Source organism: Monodelphis domestica, chromosome 5, assembly GCF_027887165.1.
Source record: "Monodelphis domestica isolate mMonDom1 chromosome 5, mMonDom1.pri, whole genome shotgun sequence".
Lineage (NCBI taxonomy): Eukaryota > Metazoa > Chordata > Mammalia > Didelphimorphia > Didelphidae > Monodelphis > Monodelphis domestica.
The window spans coordinates 228954911-228974663 of NC_077231.1; the positions used below are offsets into that span (position 1 = coordinate 228954911).

The 19753-nt window shown below is 41.7% G+C and overlaps 2 protein-coding genes across 8 annotated transcripts in view; one reads left to right on the top strand and one right to left on the bottom strand.

Moving 5' to 3' along the window:
- Positions 1-19753, bottom strand: part of PRKAG2 (protein kinase AMP-activated non-catalytic subunit gamma 2) — a 463538-nt gene that overhangs the window by 206188 nt on the left and 237597 nt on the right. The gene's annotated exons all lie outside the window — the stretch shown is intronic.
- Positions 1-19753, top strand: part of LOC103093809 (jerky protein homolog-like) — a 133838-nt gene that overhangs the window by 100978 nt on the left and 13107 nt on the right. For 2 of the 3 annotated variants that reach the window (XR_008912353.1, XR_008912354.1), the window contains exons 3-4: positions 14736-14914; positions 19439-19551. The gene's annotated coding sequence lies outside the window, so the exon portion shown is untranslated. The remainder of the gene's footprint in view (positions 1-14735; positions 14915-19438; positions 19552-19753) is intronic. The other variant, XR_008912355.1, reaches the window with a different exon arrangement.

Below are 19753 nucleotides of genomic sequence, written 5' to 3' on the forward strand. Positions count from 1 at the left end.
TGAGCCACCTAGCTGCCCTCTATATATTGCTTTTATAAAGAACTTTTCTTTTACTTCTAAATCATATGCACATGTATTATTGGGACATACTCCTACCCATTCAATCTTATCTCAAACTATTCTCCAAAACAAAGATTTATATTTCTGAGTCAACATCCTTACTGACCTACAAACATACCAGACCATTTTACCTCTGTGTTTTCCACTATGCATATGTGTGTGTTTTATCTGGCGTGACTTTCTATTCTCCTCTCTGTCCATCTAAATTCTATTTAGCTCAAGCCCTCGAGGAAACCTTCCCTAAGTATGTGGAGTAAGGGCATCTGGGTGAGCCTCAATTTCCACATTTGTAAAATGAGGAGAACCTTTAAGTTCTATATCCATGAGCCTATTTTAGCCCTCACTAGTCTCACCCTTTGATGGCAATTACTGTTCTAGACTCCACAACTTAGCATATTCTACTACCTTCTATCATTTGCTGTTATTTTTCACAGGTCAACAATTGTAAGCTTTATAAAGGAAGAATGTCAAAAGTCTTAGGACTTTTTGTACTAATCTTCTGTATTTATAAATTCCTTAGCAAAGAGTTAAATATCTAGGAAGCACTCAAAATATATTCCTTGTTTGATTTACTGATTCCTTTACCTGTCCTTATAGTGGCCCTTATCAAAATGTCATTAGCAAGGGCATCTAGGTGGCTCAATGGTACTTAGAGTTAATTTCATATAGACTCAAAGTAGTTCAAGGTCCAAAAGGGATGGCAAGTTCAAGCCTTGATTATTGAAGAGAGAACTAGGTTCTTACTGAATCAATGCTAGATATCATGGTCTAGGTTAGAGGAATTTCATTTTTCTGTGTTGAAGATTTCTTGAGCTGGAAACAAACAAAGCCATCTGGTTAAACTTTAAGCTTGCCACCGTGCTGCTAAGAGCCTTGACTGACACCACCTCTCTCAGCCAATTTTCCCTTCCTGATGAGAGTGTTGGAGGACGTAGTACCGAACATCTCCCAAGGACTTCCTTTGTTGGAGGCAGGAACTGGATTCTTAACCCACTCTACTTTCCATATGCTGCCCTGCCTGGCTTCAACTCCACAAGTACCTTGGGTCTCCCTTTCATGCCTCCATTTGGATTATAATATATGTCCTGAAGGACACGGATTGTCATTCTTTTTATTAATTGCATCCTTAGCATTTAGCACAGTGCCTAGCACAAAGCTGGTGCTTAATAAATCTTTACTGGATTATTGGATTGGATTGGATTGGTTGAGAGTCCAGGCAGGATGAGAAGTATTTCCTTCCCCTAACTCCTCCCCATAAGAACAGGCAATATCATTACTGGAAAAAGCCACAAAGAGCTGTGTTTCAGGTCCTGTTCCTGTTATAGTTAGATGAGCTTCATGTAAGTGACTTAACTTCTCTTGCCCTAATTTCCACATAAAAATAAAATATGCCTTCCCTAGCTCAGAGGGATGTTGTAATGATCAGATGAAGGTACAAAAATGCTACAACACAAGATAATATCAACATTATTATGGAAAAAAGGAAGCAAGCCACAGCTCACAGGCTGAAATGAAAAACTCAAATAAAATCTAGTTCTAGGCTTGGGAGTTTTTGAGATCTCAACTATGACCTCTTTGAATAAAGTAACCATCATGGTGAGCGAGTCCTACTGGCTCCTTATAGCTAGCTCCACCATAATACACATTATATTGGTTGTTAATGGGCTTATTCCATTATCCCATTTAATTTTATTTAAAAATATGTATTTTTGATGATGCCTTTTTGTTTTACATCATAATCATTTTAGGAAAAATCATCCCTTCCCCTTCCAACCCTGTGTCCTCACCTCGAAGCCTCTCCTCTAAATTTGTGTGACCTCCTGTAAGTCATTTAACTGAAGCAGGCTTGATTTACATCCCCTGCAAAATGATGATGGCAAATGCAACGATGCTGGCTATACAGTTAACAGTATCAGATTCTCTATGGACCCCTGACAAAGGGGATGCACCTTGGCCCCATCTGCCAAAGGATGCTTTGAGCTGGACTTATGGGTTGTATAAGATATCATTTCATCCCGTATTCCACCCCAAAGGAATTATATTGCAGATGGAATATAGGTCTCTGGGGCTTGCTACCTATTTATGGCTTACTGTCATGGGAGTAATGGGCAGCTAGGTAGACCTGGCCAGCCCCTTCCCTGGGCCCCAGGGGCCTCATCTGTAATGTAGAGATTCTATTATTTCTTAGGTAGGAGGCTGGACCAGCTTGATCTCTTTTGGGTTCCTTGTAGCTCTATAATCTGTAATTTGATGACTCTATCATAGTAACCCATTTTTAAAAAGGCAGGGTTAGACGGATCCAGAGTCTTTCTACTTCAGAAGGACTTCCTCAGTGTCAAAGCTGAATGTAGCTCATTATCTCAGGAAAATCTCAATTCAAATCCTGTCTCAGATCCATACTCTCTGTGTGACCCAGGGCAAGTCACCTCAACTTTTTTCAGCCCCAATTTCCTCATCTGTAAAACAAGGGGCCTGGATTCCATGGCCTCAAATTGCCTTCAAATGCTGTTGTCTACAAATTATAGACTTGAAGCCTAAGAGCAGGGTCCTCCCTCTAAACTCTGTCTTTTGCTCCTCCTTTTCACCACTTTCTTTCACTCCTCCTTTCACTCCTTCAATGTCCTGCTTTTTCTCTCCCCACCTTCCAAAACTGCTCTCAGGACCTCAGAACACTGAATTTGGAGTCAAAAGATGTAGATCTGAATCCTAAATTTTCCAGCTATATCTACTACCTGTGGATAAGTCACTATGCTTCCTTGGCCTCAATTTCCTTCATCTGTAAACTGGGGGGCTTGGGCTAGATGATCTCTGAATGCTTTTCTGGCTAAAAATCCTATGATCTTATGACTTTTGTGTGAAAAGAAATCCCTGGGCCCTCTCTCCTAGGGACATTGCCATATTATACCTAGAATATGGGCTTATACCCCATGAAAGGGATTTTAGGCAGTAAGGGGAGATCTGGTGAAGAAATGTGTCTCTTGTTGGGGCATCTAAAATCACACTTCACAGGTGATCTTTGGCTAAGTTGGTTCTGTTATTGGGATTAATTGCCTACATTATTTATTCCACCTAAGTAGCTGTAGGGCTCTGGGGAGGACATTCTGCCCAGATTTGAGCCCCAGTGCTCTCTCAAGGGGCATGAAATGGCAAAAGAACGTGAGAATATGCTGTGGGACCTTCCTGCTATCAGCCTTCAGGTCAACACTGAACTCGGTTTACACCAGCCTTTGCTTATTATGGGTGTGCTGCTGACACTCATGGAAACTGATTAGATATGGACAGGTCCAGAAAAGTTCTGATAAAATGGCATTCTCCACTTTCCTCATTAAAACAAACAAAGAAACAAACAAACAAAAACCAAACTCCTTTTCTCCAATGGATCCCTATTTTTGACCCGCTTCCCTTTTTTAGCTCTGCTTTTCTTACTTCTAAGAGGTTACAAAACCATTCTTGACCTCTGACTCCTCCATTCCTGTCCTCTGGTGATAGTGAGCTATTCATAGAACCCCTTTTCCCCCCTCCCTGCCCACTTTTCTCCTACTGTAGGGCCCTTCGTAATCCCCCTGGCAGGGTCAGGAATGTGTTTCTCCATAAATAAGTCAGGGCAATCCAGTCTGACCTGCCGTTTGTAAATACTCCAGTGGAAGATATCCCACCCTTCTTCTGGGGGGGGGGGTAACCAAATCTGTAGGAAGAAGGCAACCCTGCTCTAATAGTCCGTTGTGGGATGGAGGTGGGGAGTAGGAACTGGGGAATTTGAGAGGAAAGGAAAATCCAAAGCAAACTTTGGAAGGATTTCCTGGAAGCAGGCAAATTTGTGAAGCAGCTGTCATATTTTGTTTGTTTGTTTTTGTCATTTGCTGGAGGGGCAGTTTCATTCCTCTTTTAGTACCTGTGATGCTCCCCTATCACTTCTAGGGGTCCAGTGACTTCATGCTTCCAATCTTAGCTGCCCTCACAAGCTTTAGTGTCCTACATGGGGGTATTCTCCTCAAGAAGCTCTGGATTCCAGACCCCATTTTCTATTAGCCTCCAAACTCATTACTTGTCTCAATCCTTTCCCAAAGAACTCGCCACAAAACAGATGGGTAGGTGCCTCTTCTTTCTATGTCAAGGTGGTTCTGCAAATGAGTCTGAGCTGCAATTCCTTGTGATTGCTCCTTGGGGTGCTCTAGCTCGTAGCCTATCCTAGAGGCTGATAACTTCCCTCAAGACCAATGACTAGAGAGATGCCCTGTGACATCACAGCATGGAATATAGAAGCATCCTTTGGCAGAGAGGACCAATGTGTCACTCCTGGACTTTAGTATTGATGGATAGGACTGTATTCCCAAAGGGGATGGATGAGTCAACTACCTTTGGTATTACTCAACCCTGTGCAAATTATTGTGGGGAAATATCAGAGAAGGGGAAGACACTGTCCTTATCCCCTAAGAGAGCATATCCTAATTAGAGAGACAACGCATAATCGTGAAGCAACATGATGACAGAATATGAGAGTATATGGATTTAGCAGCAAACCAGATGGAAGGCAAATGAAGGAAAGATCATTATGGGCTGTTTGAAAGGGGTCAAATCCATGGTTGCTTCTAAAAAAATCACAAATAAGTGTGGCAGATTGGAAAGTTGAATTTATTATACTTATAAGAAGTGCAAACTATACATAATAGAGATTTGCAATTTTGCGTGTAACTGTTGTCTTGCAAAAACTGGAAGTGCTCATTTTAAGTAATTTTTGTTAAGTTCAGAATTTTGTTAAATGGAAAACATGAAAACCTGTGATCTATGACTCCCTTCTGAAAAACATATTCTAGCATTCAGTGATTTGGGGGTTCTTTAAGTAAGTGTAAACAGTGTAGCATGTTAGGTCTCTGTGCTTCACACTTTGTCTCTTTCCTATTTCCAAACCTAATTTTTTTAAACCCTTATCTTCTGTCTTAGAATCAATACTGTTTATTGGTTCTAAGGCAGAAGAGCAGTAAGGGTTAAGTAATGGGGGTTAAGTGACTTGCCCAGGGTCACATAGCTATGAAGTGTCTGAGGTCAAATTTGAACCCAGGACCACCCACTTCTAGACCTGGCTCTCAATTCACTGAGCCATCTAGCTGCCCTACCCCAAATCTAAATATTAATACTCTGCTTTTGCCTACCATGTATACTTCTGTCTCAGAACCCTTGCATATAAGGTTTTCTTCTCTTCATCCCTTTCAAATCTTTCTATCCTTCGAGATACTTCTTCCATGAAGCCTTCTCTGATTATATTTCTAGAGAGATAACATGATAGCTCAATTCCTTAGCCTCCTTAAATCCTATGATCTCCTTCAATCCATCTTACCATTACTCATAAGTATTTTAGTTCATTAGCTAGAAATTTTGACATTTCCTTTTCTGATCACAACCTCCTATTATTCTACTTTCCCCAAGCCTCACCCTCTTTAATCTTTTGTTTTTACTCACTGAGACTTCCAAGTCCTCCATCCCACAGGATTTTCTCAGGCCATTACTTTGGCTATAACTTCACTTTCCTCCCTCTCCAATTTCAATCCAACCAAGTAGTCATTCCAACTCTACACTGTCATCTGCTCTCAAATTTCTTATCCCTTTGTCCTATAGCCACTCATCTGTGGCTGAACCTAAAGACCTATATTATTCCCACAAGACACTTCCTCCTGAATGGAACTGGAGGAAGAGACTCATAACCTCATTGACTGGGTAGATTACACTCACAATATCCATCCTAAACCAGGTCCCTACTGCCATGTTAATCCTTTTATTTCTTCATAATTGATTCCTTATTCCACCCTCTTCCAAGGTATTACAAACCTTTTCTTCCTTCCTCAAGTCTTTATACCTCTTCTCTTTTCTCCTGATGTCCTTGTCTCATACTTTACAGAGAAAATTGAGGCCATTCTTAGTTCCCTCTGCTTCTTTTCAGAATACTCTGGTATCATTTATTATTCTCTCTTTCCTTACTCTAATCTCTGAAAAAGAGATGATCATTCTCCTCACCAAGGTCAATCCATCCCCATGTACATCAGATTCCATCCTCTACTTTCTTCTTCAACAGATTCATCTCCTCCATCTCTTATGTCTCTTTAAGTCTCTCTATCTTATAGTTCTTGCTCCACTACCTTCCACCATGCCCTTTTCCTTATCTTAAAAAAATCTTCCTTAGCTCTATCATCTCCTCAATATATCATCCTATCTCCTTTTTGAACTTCTTGAAAAAGTTGTCTATATCACTGTTTCCACTTCTCTCTTCTTACTCACTCCTTAAACTCTTTGCATTCTGGCTTCCAATCTCTTTACTTCATTGAAACTGCTCTATCCAAAGTTACCAGGGATTTCTTAATGACCAAACTCTTTCTCAATCCTTTTCTACTTATCTGCTGCATTTGACACTGCTCTACTTGCTTTCCTTCTAGATAAATCTCCTCTATTGCTTTCTGGGATAATTCTTTCTCCTAGTTCTCCTATTACCTGTCTAAATACCCATCAGTCTTCTTTGCTGGCTCATCATCCATATCATGTCCCCTAACTGTGGGTGTTGCTAAAGTTCTGTCCTAAATCATCTACTCTCTTCCTTCTACCCTTTCATGTTATTGTTCTCATGGGCTCTCACAGATTTAATTATCATCTCTATGAGGATAATCCATAAATTTCTATTTATCCTCAGTTTCTTCCATAAGCTTAAATTCCACATCACTAATTACCTATTGACATTTCAAATTAGATATCCTAGAGACATCTCAAACTCAAAATACCCCAAATTAAACTCATTATCTTTAACTCCAAATCTTCTGAAATTCCTATTTCTATGAAAAGTGCCACTATCCTTCAGTGCAGATGGAAAATTTGCCACACCTGAGCTACATTCCCAGCATCCTTTTAAGTTACATCCTCATTTTATATAAGGATGCTTAGGAGATAAATTTGGCTAAGACACACGCTTCAGGGCTCTTTTTTCAGAGCTTGTGCTTTTGGTAAAGTGCTGCAAGTGTGAGTCTCTGGCTTTCTTTGCTCTGCTCACTTGACTAAAAGAACCTTTTTTCTTTTCCCTCTCTTTTGATTTATTATAAAAAATCCTACATATTTTAAATACTAGGAGTATTTATTCATTTTTTACTCCTACACTTCCAATCTATTAGGTTCAAGACTTCAGTCTTATCCTTTAATTTCCTGCCTCCCTCACGTATCCTCCAATCAGTTGCCAAATCATACTATTTCTACTTTACATCTGTCACTCTCTCTATTCACACACCTGTTATGTTTCACTTTGAATATCACAACAATCTCCTAATTGACCTTCCCCCCCAAGGCTCTCCTAAACTACAATCCATCCTGTACAATGCTGTCAAAGTTGTCTTCCTTAATTGCTGATAACATGTGACTTTCTTACTCAATCAATACTGGTGGTTTCCTATTGCCTCTAAGATCAAATAGAAACTTCTCTGTTTAGTTTTTAAAACCTTTCACCACCTAGCTCCAATCTTTCCTTCCAGGAGCACTGAACATTACTTCCCCTCTCTGCATTTCAAAGTGGTGCTCTCTCTGACTCTGTCTTCATCTCCCTTTGCCTCTCCTTCTCCATCTGCCTGTCTCTCTCTCTCTCTCCCTCCCTCTCTTTCTCCCCCATCCCTCCCTCTCCCTCTTCTTCTGTCTGCCTCTCTCTCCCTGTCTTCCTGTCTCTCTCCCTCTTCTCTCCCTGCCTCTCTCTTTCCTTCTTCCCTCCTCTCCATCTCTGTTTCTCTCCCCCTCCCCTCCTCTTTCCCTCTCTCTCTCCCTCTGTCTCTCTTCTCTCTGTCTCTCTCTCCTTCCCTCCCTCTCCCTCTGTCTCTCTGCTTCTCTGTCTTTCTCTCTCCCCCGACCTCTGTCTGCCTATCTGCCTCATATACATCTACCATTATACTGAGGCCAGCGCCTGTTTTTGATTCTCTTTGTACCTCTACTGCTAGTGCCTAGCATAGTAGAGGCACTTCATAGATGCTTGTTGACTTGACTAACTAAACGTTTGTACTGCCTCTCCCCCAAACATGGAATAGACGTCCCCCTCCGATCTCCTTCATGAAGTCCCTCTTTTCCTTGAAGATGCAGCTCAAGCACAGAACAATGGATGCAACAATAATCACGCCCGGAGGACAAACTGTGAGAGACTTAAGAACTCTGGTCAGTGCGGAGATCAGCCATGATTCCGGAGGACTGATAATGATGCACGCTCCCCACATCCTGACAGAGGAGCGACGGAAGGACTCTGTAGAATGAGGCGTGTATTTTTGGACGTGGTCAGTGTGGCAATTTTGACTGCACATTTTTAAAGATGCAAGTCAGGCATCATTTTCTGCATGAAGCCTTTCCTAATTCCTCCAGCAGCCAGAGCTCTTCCCTCCTCTATGACTTCATTTTTAACTACTTGGTCTGTACGTGCATTTATTCACTTTAGAGTCATGCTGTTTATATTTATATTTGTACTTGTCTCCTCCATTAGAAGATAAGCCCCTTGAGAAGAGGGAGTTTCATTCTTTGTACTTTTATCCCCGGCTACTAGCACACTGCCTGGCACCTCGTAGGCTTAATAAGTACTTACTGATTGATGGCGATCCAGTGTTGTTATTTAACCCCCACCCCCACCCCCACTCCCCTCCAACTATACTGTAAGTAACAGCACGATGGGTAGCGGAACAAGAGTGGCATTGAGTCGAGGCAGTTAAGGAGGAGGGACATGCCTGCTGCCAGCAGAATTATGCAGGCACTAATTGTGCCACCATGACTGGCATGCGGGAACGGCGGTTAGCAGAGAAGTTTAAGGAGAAGGAAGGACAGTGACTGTTGCTGGTAGATAATTAGACTGGTCACAGCCCTGCTGCTTTGAAATATATTTGGCTATTGGCAGAGACAGAATCAGACCCGTGGAAGCTTCTAGGGCCTTCTAGGGGGGCAGCGGCATTCATTGTTGAGGTCTCCAAGGGAATTTCCCTTATATGGGAATAGCTCCCTGTCTGTATCTCCCTCCCTCTATGTCTTGGGTGTGTTGTAGCTATGTCTGCTTCCATCTCAGAGAACAGAGATAAGGGGAGTTGGGGGGGGGGGCTGAATTACAGGGGAAGGATCTGGGACAGTGAGGCAATTCAGATAGAGCCCTCGCTGCATATCTGCTTCTTTTTGCCACCATAATTGCAAAATATTCTTCTCCATCCCCCTCTTCTCCTCACTCCTCCCAGGGACGTCGTCAGTCCCATACAAAGCAGCAGGCTCCTTCAGAACAGGGACTATTGTGTCATGCTTCTTTGAATGCCCTCCCCTCTCTCTACCTCTCTGCAGCGTCTACTCTAGATAGTACCATGCACAAAATAAACCAGGCTTCATAAAAAGACATCCCATGCAGTCACAGGGTTTCTTTGGTCACCTTTTAGTTCTCATCAGGATTTGAGACTGAATGGCCAGAAACTCACTCCTGAGAGCTTCCGGAACCACCTCAACAAAAATAAAAAAAACAAAGCAAAACAAAACAAAAAAACCTTTTCTGTCTTAGAATCAATACTGTGTATTGGTTCTGAGGCAGAAGAGGCAATGAGGGTTAAGTGACTTGGTCAGGGTCATCCAGTTAGGAAGTGTCTGCAGTCAAATGTGAACCCAGACCTCCCTTCTCTAGGCTGGACTCTACCCACCAAGCAAACTTTCCATTTAGAATGCTTTCTCTGGCCGTTTGACCTATCTTCCTTTTCTCCGACCTTTCTGAAGCTGTCATCCTGCACTTCCAAGGACCATTTTGCTTTCATGTAATCTTTATCTTTACTTCCTTTAAATATACCTTCAATCAGCAGCCTTTGCACCCTTAGCAATTTATATCAGTTATTCCTATTATCACAAAATTGACTCATTCTGTTGATTCAATCAACTAAACTAGGTTAACAGCATTTGTGGTGGGCGGAAGGAGGAAGGTGTTTTCGACACTGAGAGGGACACTGTGGGAGACACATGGAAAATGAAAGAAAGGCATAGTATCTGCCTGATATTTGGTGTTTACAGAGGATCCAAGATTTAAGTAAAAGAAAATCCAGAACACATGGTCTCTCTAGATCTCTTGGTTAGGAGGAAGTACATAATTAAACATCATACTGGCTCCGAGTGACCAATAAAGGCTGGAGTGGCTGGACAGAGACTTCTAAAGAGCCATGATCTTGAGCCTGGTCATGACACTTACTTACCTGAATTTATCACTTAATCTCTGTCCCATTGCTCTCAAATGCTCTGCTTTTTAGGCTAAAAAGGAGGGTGAAGCAACATAGGAAGAATTCTGGACCTGAATTTGGGTTCAAATCCTACCTCCTACACATATTAGCTATGTGACCACAGGCTTTAAAAAAAATGTTTGTGTCTGTTTCCTCTTCTGTAATAAAATAAGGGTGATAGTACTTATAAAACCCATGTTCCAGAGTTGGTGTGGAATCAAGTGGGATAATGTCAACCTTTAAAATATTACATGCCCCTTGGGTATCATCAGAAATCAAGGCCACAGAGAGAGCTCTCCTTGAAGTTGTTCATGCCTCCACAATCTTTTCCCAAAACAGAGACCCTTTGGCTTTCCCTAATTATCTATCCCTGGGATGAAGGTGATCTATTTTTAGTAGAGAGATTGATGCAACCCAAGAGTTGCTATAGTGACGGCTGGCTGCTACAAACGAAATCCTGTGGCAGTTCCTCCTGTTGGTAAATAAATCTAAAGAGCTTGAGTCTGGGGATCACATGGGGAAACCTTGTTCCCCCTCAGATTAACTGAAGGTTCCTTGGGAAATGCATGTATAGTGGGGTGTGGGGAATGGGGGTAGGTGGGAATGTCCATGGCCCATGTCTCAGTAGAGCATTGAAAACCCCTGGAACCCCTCAGAAAAGCAGAAGCAGAGATCTCCCCATGGACTTTCACCAAACCGTAGGAAACTTGCAAACAGGGCTCCAAGACGGCAGGTGGCTCCCATTCCCTATTGTCAAGGGGAATAATAAGCTTTTTTGGGGGGTCTTCAGAAGGCTGAGAGAAGGAAGTTATGTGTCATAAATGCTGATCCAACAGGGACACGAGGAGAGCTAGGCTCAGAGCAAGAGATCCCTAAAAGGAAGCCCCTAAAATGTTGGAGGGAAGTCCTTCTGAAATTCTGTGCTGAAAGAATGTTAGTTTTTTGAAGGTTGAAAACAAGTGTTCCATGAGAAAATGTGGTGGCTGGCAATTCTCAATCACACAGGGGTGGAAAGCTCAGATCTCTCTTCCCTAATTCCTAGGAAAAGAAATACTAGGCAGGGTGAGGGATGGAAATATATCAGGGTAGGCAGTCGGTTCTTGTATTTGGTGGCTGTAGCAGAAGCAGCAAGCACTGAACAGTGTGGTGATACAAAAGACCAAGACAAGAGAGGGGGAGAGCCAATGGAGATGAAGTAAAGGTCTTGGCATGAGTCAAAGGCATGGTTGTCACCAAATTTGGGGGAAGGGTCTTGGAGAGGGAGAAGGACAGAGAAGAAGAGAGAGAAGGAAGGGAGAAGGGAAGAAGCCCTTCTGGCCAAGGGACCAGATACCAGTATTAGAATGCAATGGTTATCAGAAGGAAAAAAAAAAAATCCGTATTAACCTTTTTCCTTAGCTTGTCCATAGTATGATATGGCTAGAAAAGGATGACTCTTGGAGTCTGGAGGAAGTGGGTTCAAATCCTACCACTGTCATTTACTATTTGTATGAGCTTAGTTGAGTCACTTAAACTCATTAGACTTTAGTTTCTCTATCTGAAAATATAGGGCTGGGGAAGAGGAAGGAAGTTCCTTCCAGCTTTGGCTGTACAATCCTATGAATTGCTATCAGTGCCCTCTTAAAGCCAAAGTGTTAGAGGGTTACCCCTCCCTCAGCTGCCCAATATTCTGTATGAAAAACAGTTAAGAGGCAGCAATTTTTTAGGCATGAAAATGGTTTAATTTCCTCTATTTTGACCCAGATTTTATCAACACCCTTACCTTCTTTATTCCAGGACTACTCCACACTTCTAGGACCAGCCATGGAGTAATGGATAGGTTTCTGGATTTGGAATCAGGAAGAGTCATGTTCAATTTCTACCTCAGACATTTACTAGGAAAGTGACCCTTAGAACGTCATTTAACTGCACTGAGATCCATCGTAAAATGGAGAAGTTGGACCTGATGGCCTCTAAGGTTCCTTTCATCTACAAATATGATTGATTCCACGTTATATCTCTTCATATTCCCACAGTCCCTCATGCAGTGCCCAGTATACAGTGGACACTCAAATAACAATTGTGGATGAAGATTTAATACCCTAGAAAAGACTCAGAATTTCCATACTTCAGTGGTTCCATCATCTCACTGATATGCACATTCCTCTAACAATGCAGACTTCAATTCATCAAATCCAGGCCTTCTTGAATTATTCTTGCCCATACTATCCTATAAATACTCCACAAGGGCGTACCCAACATCCTAGGAATTTTCTTCTAGATCTCTTGACACTTCATGGATCCTGGATCCCCATTTCATTCCTCATGCCCTCCCTGCTACTTTTCGCCTATTCAACTTTTCTCTATCCTTTATGCCTTTTTGAAAAGGGATTTCCTGTCTTATACTTGCTTCCCAGCTTTTAGTCTGGCCTGATATCCATAGAGTAAGCATTCACTAGACGTCAATTGATTGGTTGACTTTTGGCATACTGATTATCTGGCTTCCTATATTCCTCAGCATAAACAAGAATCTGACCAGGCTAGGGCTTTAATCAGTCAGTCAATCAGTCAGTAAGCATTTATTAAACTCTGCTTTGTGCCAGGCACTCTGCTAAGTGTAGTGTAGAAATGCCTGAGGAATTCAGAGAGAGAAGGATCTAAGAGGGCTGGAGTGGCCAGTGAAAGCTTTGTACAAGTGGGATTTAAACAGAACCCTTAAAGAATGGATTTAATTCCAGGGAGTGTAATCTATCGGTCTTATCCTTCACAGTTCATTTTCTTAATGAACTTAATAAGAGGCAGCATGTCTCAGTGAAAAGAACACTAGACTAATACTGGCTCCAGTGTGAACTTGGACAAGGAAGGTGGGCTCTCTGAGCCTCAATTTCTTTATCTGCAAAATGGAGATTATCATGGTTGCTCTATTTACTTCAAAGGGTTGTTATGAAGAAAGAATTTTGCATTCTATGATCTATGGACAATGATCTACTTGCTGTTCCTTGCACAAGACCCTCCATTCCTCATCTCCATGCCTTTGCACCAGTTGTCCGCTCTGCTTGAAATGCTCTCCCTCCTTACCAAAGCCTTGAGTCTCAGATCAAATTCCACCTTCTAGAAAAGGTCTTTCTTGGGTCCCCCCCCCCCCCAGCTGCTAGTGCCCTTCCCCTCTGAGATACATTTATTTAGTTATTTAATTTATTTATTTAGCTAAATAGTTATTTACATGCTGTCTCCCTGCTAGAATGTGAGCTCCTTGAGGACAGGCATTGTTTTTTATCTTTCTCTGTAGCTCTTGCACTTAGCACAGTGATAGAATATATTAAGCACCTAATAAATCTTTTTTGATTCCACTGATTGAACAATAAAAAACAAAAAAGAGGTACAATCTAAATAGGAATTATTATTACTAAATTAAAGAGCTAGGAACTTAATCTGTTACTCCCCTTGCTTTCCTTCTTTCAGTTAATATAGGGAGAACTAAATGAGAGTCTCCCAATTAGTCTCTCTTTTCATACAGGACTGGGGGAGAGGAAAGCTTCTGGGGGTAGCCTAGATGCACAGCTTTAAACAAATCCAAGCAATACCTGGTGGAATTATGGATCATAAATGATTTGGTAACAGAAAAATTCTAGAACTCTAGTATTTATTCTGGGGTGGGAGCAATACCCTAGGGCCATGTTGGTGAGCTTATGGCTTGCATGCTGGAGTGTGCCAGAGGGGGCTGCTCCCTTCCCCTTCCACGTATGCCTGAGGACATTTCTCCCATCACCTGCCTATCTGCCCAGCAGCCCAATGGGAGCCTTTCCTCCCTTTGGGGTAAGGGGGGGGGTGGCTCACATGTGGTGTGAAGGTAGTTGGGCACTCGGTCTCTAAAAGATTCGATATCACTGTCCTAGGGCATGCCTGCTATTCTAGAAAGACACAACATAGGCCAAAAGCTTCCTGGGGCTGGTCAACTGTGGTAGTACTTAAACTAAGTGTTAAATTTCCTGACATTGAAGCCAAAAAATCAATAAGAAAAACAAAAAAAAAAGGAAAACAATTGCTGAGAGTGGCCCCCAAACCTATTTTTCCCCTAAAGAAATGACAAAGAAATTTAAAAGTTTTTCTTTCAGTGGGTATTGGTAGATAGATGCCCATGTGAGTAACTAAAACATTTGTTATTATGATATTATTCTTTTCTATTGCTGAAAGCCTAAGCAAGGTTCAAATTATCATCACCACCACCACCACCGTAGTCATCATATTAATGATAATTTGCATTTATGTATCATTTTATGGTTAGAAAACATCTTCTGTGCATGTAATCCTTAAAAACAAGCCTATGAGGTGGGGAGAATAGTACAACTTCCATTTTATAAAAGGGGAGATTAAGCTCCAAGACAGTTTCAGTGATTTGATATGGTGCATAGCTATTCAGTGATGGGAGCTGATGTGCAAACTGAGACCTTTTTAATTTCACATCAGTGTCCTTCTGCAGTACCACATCGGATCAAAGTCTGGAACCAGGCAAGGAGTGAGAACATCAGTCATGAAAGTGAGGAACCTCCTGCTTTAGACAAGAACTCCTCCATGATTCTTTTTCTCAAGGCATCAGCCAATCTTGGGAATGTGTGCTTGACCTGGGACTCACAGACAAGAACAGAGTAAGTCCCATTTTGTGTCCTGGACTCCTTTGTCAGCCTGATGAAGAATATGGACTTTTTCTCAGAATAATGTTTTTAAACACATAAAATAAAACACATAGGATGAGAATGGAAACCAATCAAATTGAAGTTGAAAATAGTAATAAAAATACTTTAAAAAACCCAACAAGTTCTTGGATCCTCAGGTTAAGAATTCCTGGCATTAGATGTCAAGAAAGCAGACTGGTTGGAATGGGGAGTAGAAGGTCAGAGATAAAGGCAGGTTCTAATTTCTAGCTTATGAGTGGATCAGATAAACTGACCATCTGGCAATATCTTCCCATAATCTTGACCTTAAAACAAGGCCATGACAAATTTAGGTGCCAGATTTTCAAGAGAAACTTGCCAAAGTAGCACCATGTGATGGAGCCTCCTGCCTCATCCCACTCCTTATTTTATGGCCACAGAGGAGTTTTCTCCTGCTTCCCTGAGACTTCAAGCCCTAAGGACCCTGGTTAGACTGGAGTTATCCCTTGACTCCAGAACTGTGTCATAAAACACTAGGAATGTATGTAAAAAGTAGAGGCACCTCCAGAGAGACAACTGTTGGAGTCATCTTTCACATTTGTGGATTTTGATTTTATTCAGGGGTTCTGGTTATGTATGACTTTGCTCTTACAACAATGACTAATATGGAAGTGTACTGTGCATGACAATAATCTTTTTTTTAAAACACACACAAAGCAGAGGCATCCAGTAGTCAGAAGCCACCTCTTATAAAGACTAGGCAAGAATGTATAGGAGAATGACTAAATCTTTCAATTCATTATTTTTTGTAGATTATTCATTTTCAGAACTAGAGCTAGAAGGAAGTTCAGAAGGCCACCTATTTAGTCAACTCATTTTATAGAGATCCTAGGGTCCAGAGGCTAACATTACTTGTCTAAGGTAACACAAGTACTAATTGTCAGAGTTAGGATTTGAATACAGATCTTCTGACTCCAGAGCCAGTGTTCTTTCCATTTTGTCACACTGTCTCAGCCTAGCATGTTAAAAATAATAGGTCTTATTAATGGAGTATGTTAAGTGGGTAGCTAGGTGGATTGTGAACCAGACCTAGAGACAGGAGGTCCTGAGGTCAAATCTGGCCTCAGACACTTCCTAGCTGTGTGACCCTGGGCAAGTCACTTAACCCCCATTGCCTAGCCCTTACCGCTCTTCTGCCTTGGAAACAATACACATACAGTATTAATTCTAAGGTGGAAGGTAAGGGTTCTTTTAAAGGTGTATGTTAATTTGTACTAAGGGGAACATAACACTGAATTTTATATACTCTGAGGTATGATGGGAGGAAGGACAAGGCAAGAAGTGTTCAGGGAAAGGGAGGCACCTTGCCTCAGACACCAAAAGGGAAAGCACCATGAAATGTGGTGCTCAGTATTTGCTAAAAAAGTAGAATATATAGTATTTCCATGTTAACGTTTTAGACAGATGATCATCTGGCATCTGTTTGAATAAATAACTCCAGTCAGAGTGACATTACTACTTAAGAGTTCTAATTGTTAGAAAGATCTTTTTTATTGTAAGGCAGAATTTGTCTCCTTCAGGCTTCTATCCATTAGTCTTAGTCTGGTCTTTTACTGCTAGATAGAATACACCTTCTTCTGCATTATAGCCCCTCATGATTCCTCTTCTCCAGACTAAGAATAAATAAAGCCCAACCAGGATAACCAATTGTTTAGTATTTTCTCTCTCTCTCTCTCTCTCTCTCTCTCTCTCTCTCTCTCTCTCTCTCTCTCTCTCTCTCTCACACACACTCTCTCACTCTTTCTCTCTCTCTCACTCTCTCTCTCACACTCTCACAATCTCTCTCTCTCACTCTCTCTCTCACACTCTCTCTCACACACACACTCTCTCTCTCACTCTCTCTCACTCTCTCTCTCTCTCTCTCACAGTCTCTCACACTCTCTCTCTCACTCTCTCTCACACTCTCTCTCACACACACTCTCTCACTCTCTCTCTCTCACTCTCTCACTCTCTCTCTCTCACACTCTCTCTCACACACACACACTCTCTCTCACTCTTTCTCTCTGTCTCTCAATCTCTCTCTCTCTCACTCTCTCTCTCACACTCTCTCTCACACTCTCTCTCTCTCACTCTCTCTCAAACTCTCTCTCTCACACACACACTCTCTCTCACTCTTTCTCTCTCTCTCTCTCACTCTCTCTCTCTCTCTCTCTCTCACACTCTCTCACACACACACTCTCTCACTCTTTCTCTCTCTCTCTCACTCTCTCTCTCTCTCTCACACTCTCTCTCTCACACACTCTCTCTCTCTCACACACTCTCTCTCTCACACTCTCTCTCTCTCTCTCTCTCTCTCTCTCTCTCTCTCTCTCTCTCTCTCTCTCTCTCTCTCTCTCTCTCTCTGTCATTGCCCTCCCACAGAACACACACACACATATAATATTATCCCATATATGATATCTCATCTAGTAGACTATATATACATATAAATATTTAATATATAAGATTGATATAATTTATATACAAATACACACATATATACACATAAAATCTCTCTCTTTTTTACACACTTAGTCTAAGTCCTATTTTGACCCATTATCACGGCATAAAGGTAAGCAGTGTCCAAGTTCTGGCACATTCTGGCAGCTCCCTCCTCCAAGTCCTTCCTGCTGTTCCTCACACATGGCCCTCCATCTCTGGCCTCTGACCTCGACCTGGATATTCATCTCTGCCTCTTAGATTCCCTTCCATATTTAAGCTTCCAAACTTAGCTCAAGCTCTACATCTCCATTCTCAAATTGCCTTAAATTTACTTTTTTGCATATGATGCATATGCTAATTTATATCCATGATGTAAAATATAAACATATAATTTATGTCCCAATAGAGTGTAAGCGCCTTGAGGGCAGGAATTTCTTTCTTTGGATCCCTAGAGCCTGGCAGTTCCTGGCACACAGTCAAGCACTTCGTAAGTCATTGTTGACTGATTGGTAGAAAAGTCTCAAGTATGAGCTTGGCATTGTCCAAATGGGAGCCTCCCTATGAGAAAGATTTGTCCCCAAAGGGTTGGCCACTGCACCATCTTAGGTTCTCAGTATAAGGAGACTGGACAGAATTTTAATTCCAGCTCTGTAGGCTGTATCTGAATCACTGTGCCACCACAGCTACACAGCTTTGGTTATACCCTTTCCTGAATACTGAAGGGTTATTCTCTTCTATTTTGCCCAAAGGAAACAGGGTTGCAACTAGCCCAACAGTTCACGAGCAATATAATAACAGCATTTCTTTCTTCTTAAATTGGTCTAGCAAAAAGCAGCTTGCAGAATGGTAGAAAATTTACTTGTGAAACTCTTGACTCTTTTCTGAGGTTCCTCTGGGTTCCCCTAATTATCCAGCTAACAGTCAGTCAGTCAACAAACATTTATTAAATATTTGTTCAATGCTGGACAGGATCCCTGCTCTTCATGTTCATAAAAGATCTGAATAGTGTAAATGGAAGGTAATCTTCAGGGGAAGAGGATGCGGGAAGAGTTTGGTGAAAGGCCCCCATGCAGAAGGTGGGATTTGAGTTGAATTTTGAAGGAAGCTAGGGAAACTAAGAGTTTGGAGCTGAGAAGGAAGATCGCAGCAGTTAGTGGAAACCACCAATGCAAATGCAAGGAGCTGAGAGATGGGAGTACTGCATATAAAGGATAGCAAGTAGCCTACTTCTGCTGAAGGATAGCTATGTGGTGCTGGAGTGAAGAACTGAGTTAAAATCTGGTCTCAGACACTTACTAGTGTGACCCTGAGCAAGGCACTTAGCCCTTTTTGCCTCAGTTTCCTCATCTGTAAAATGAGCTGGAGAAGGAAATGGCAAGCCACTCCAGGAACTTTGCCAAGATAAACCCACAAAGACTTAGACACAACTGAAATGAATGAATAACAACAGGGTCACTAAGTGTGTGGAGAGGATGAATTCTTTTTGCCCTCAGAAACTCAAAGGCATGACAGAGTTGGAAGCATCTGTTTTAGCAGATGAAGTGCCTACTCTGATGAAATCATAGATCTTTTAAAGTACCTTCGAAAGAAGTTGTGAAAAGACTATCAGGAGATATGAAAAAATTTAGCAAACTGTCCTTGTTCTCAAGGAACTATGAATTTAACTGGAGAAACGGCATAAACCAGATAACAGAAAACCAACCACCCCAGTCCCACATCCAGGGTGGGAAGAAGAAACTTTAAAAAGTAAATACTCTAATAGTTCAGAGATGGAAGAGATGTGTCATTGTGGGGTGGTGTGATCAAAGAGGCTTCAGTTGGAGGTAAGTTATAGAGAAAGAATTGGAAAGGAATAGACCTACTCTAACTCACTCATTTTTGTGGCAAATGAAGATAGGTGGGTGGAGGATTGGAGTAGGTGATTTTTAAGTTCTTCCAGCTGTACCATTTTGTCTTTTGAGAAGTCAAGATGAAGGGAAACAAGTTCACTAGGAAATAATAGACGATGATTCCCCTAAACAATCTTTCTTAAAACAGGGAGAAAAAAAGGCCAAATTCCACTCTCCAGGGAGCGATCCATCATACTGATGCTCCCAGAATTGCAGTAGTCCCAGCAGTCAACATTACACTATCCATATGCTCCTGTCCAGGTAAATTTTCTCTTTCTTCAAAGGAGGATGACCCTGTTCATCCTAGCTACTCTAACTTCATTGTATCAAATCCCTGATTTCTCTTTCTTTCAGATCAGGGTAAATCTGTGTTCCTTCCATCCCTTCAACTTCCCTCCCTCCTTCTCTCCCTCCCTTCCTTCCTTTTTCCTTCCTTCCCTCCCTCCTTCTCTCCCTCCCTTCC